At 38.2% G+C, this 2387-nt stretch overlaps 1 non-coding gene across 1 annotated transcript; it reads left to right on the top strand.

The window, feature by feature from the left end:
• The first annotated feature begins 2076 nt into the window (after window positions 1–2076).
• On the top strand, window positions 2077–2183 carry LOC113180179 (U6 spliceosomal RNA). Its single transcript, XR_003300439.2, has one exon. It is a non-coding gene; the product is annotated as a U6 spliceosomal RNA (small nuclear RNA).
• Window positions 2184–2387: the final 204 nt, after the last annotated feature.

Here is a 2387-nt window from a genome sequence, read left to right as displayed (position 1 = left end):
GCTCAAATTAAAAACTACAAAAAAGGCTAGGGATGTAGCTCAGTGGTAAAGTGCCCCTGGTTTCAATCTCCAGTACCCAAATAAAAAGAAAAGAAGAAAGGAAGGAAGGGAGGGAGGGAGGAAGGGGAAAGAAGTATGAAACAAGCAACTAAACAAAAGTATCTAAAATTGAATATTTTGACTGTCCTTCAGGATTATTTCTTATCTTCCAGGGTTTGAAAATACTCCCAACATACTAATTCTTCAGTTTGCTGTACTTCTTATTTCAGTTTTTATATTGGACTCTACCTGTCTAGCAAAGATGTCATTGTATATTTAAACATTCTAATTCTTTGTTTTTTTAATAGGTCATTTGAAAATATGCTGTCAAGGTAACAATTTAGCATTGCCACCAGAAGATCTCTTGTGGAACTTTTAAAATGACAGCTGAATTCTTTGATTAGTTTCTAACCAAACAACCTCTATTACTTTTTGTTCACTTCTAAGTCAAATCAAGAGTACTTTCTGAGCAGCTTCAAGGAAAGAACCATGAATAAAACTCTTGTAATGACATTTCAGAACCATGTGTGGCAACCATGCAGATTAGCACTCCAAGGGCTTCTAAAAATAGACCTTGTATAACTGGGCAAAATGAGTGGGTGAGTAGATTTTTCAGTAGGGCCATGACCTCTAAGATTTTCTGTTGTCCTTCCTATGGTCAATAAACTGAACAAAGTGCTAGTTCTTTTTCATAGGAAGAGTCTATTATGAGTCTGGGATCAAATTTTAAATTTTATTTTGCTTTTTGTCATATATATATATATATGCTTTTGTCATACAAACATATATATATATGGGGTGGGGTACCAGGGATTGAACCACTGAGCCACATCATAAGCCCTTTTTATTTTTTATTTTGAGACAAGGACTAGCTAAATTGTTTAGGGCCTAAGTTGCTGAGACTGGACTTGAACTTGCAATCCTCCAGCCTCAGCCTCCACAGTTGCTGGGATTACAGGTGTATGTCATCGCACCCAGCATACTATTGCTGTTTTTAATGGCAAATGTGGGTAACCTGTACCTCCTCTTCTATGTTCCATTTTCAGGGTAAATAGTTTAGTACCACCATTCTAACAATTCCAATTTGTGGCAGTATTTCATAAGCCAGGACTCTGATTCAGAATCCTTAACATCATATTGTTCCGCATTAATTAAGTTAATACTAATCAACTGGAGCTGACAAAACAAAATGAAACTCCAGTGCCATTGCTGGTCCTTTGTCCTGATTCAGGACAGGCATCCAATATGATTTTTGAGATAAAATGTGGACTGAGAGCTGGGCTTATGGTGCACACCTGTAGTCCCAGCTATTAGGGAGAATTATTTGAGTCTAGGAGCTTGAAATCAGGCTAGGTGACATAATGAGATCCTATCTCCAAAAAAAAAAAAAAAAAAAAGGAACTAATAATACAAAGATAAGCAGAATCATGTTCTGTCTCCAAGAAGCTCACAGTGGAGTAAAAAAGAGACATGCCAGCCATCAATGAGCAATACAAAGAGACAAGTGAAATAAAGGAGATTATTTCATACATGCAGATTAAATCTGCTTTTACAGAACATTCTCTTTTTGGGGAGAAGAGGTACTAGGAATTAAACCCAGGGGCACTTCACTACTGAGCTACATTCCCAGTCCTTTTTTGTTTTGCTTTAAGTATTTTGTTTTTTAGTTGTAGTTGGACACAATACCTTTATTTTATTTTTATGTGGTGCTGAGGATCGAACCCAGTGCCCAGCATGTGCTAGGCAAGCACTTTACCGCTGAGCCACAACCCCAGCCCTTCCCAGCCCATTTTTTTTTGTTTGTTTGTTTTAATTTTTTTTTTAAAGAGAGAGAGAGAGAGAGAGAGAGAGAGAGAGAGAGAGAGAGAGAGAGAGAGAATTTTTAATATTTATTTTTTTTTAGTTCTCGGCGGACACAACATCTTTGTTGGTATGTGGTGCTGAGGATCGAACCTGGGCCGCACGCATGCCAGGCGAGCGCGCTACCCCTTGAGCCACATCCCCAGCCCTGTTTGTTTGTTTTAAGACAAGGTCTCTGTGCTCGCTTTGGCAGCACATATACTAAAATTGGAACGATACAGAGAAGATTAGCATGGCCCCTGCGCAAGGATGACACACAAAATCGTGAAGCGTTCCATATTTTTTGTGACTGCATGACCAATGTGATTTTGTAACCTGTATACTCAGAAAAATGAGAAATTATATCCTCTCGATTCAAATGTATGATATGTCAAGATCATTGTATTGTCATGTGTAACTAAGTAAAACAAACAAACAAACAAAAAGACAGGGTCTCACTCAGTTGCTGAGGCTGTTCTTGAACTTGCAATCCTACTGCCTCAGCCTCC

The sequence above is a fragment of the Urocitellus parryii genome, chromosome 7, assembly GCF_045843805.1.
Source record: "Urocitellus parryii isolate mUroPar1 chromosome 7, mUroPar1.hap1, whole genome shotgun sequence".
NCBI classification, from domain to species: Eukaryota; Metazoa; Chordata; class Mammalia; order Rodentia; family Sciuridae; genus Urocitellus; species Urocitellus parryii.
Note: the sequence above shows the minus strand (reverse complement) of the source record. Positions and strands in the feature narration are given on the sequence as shown.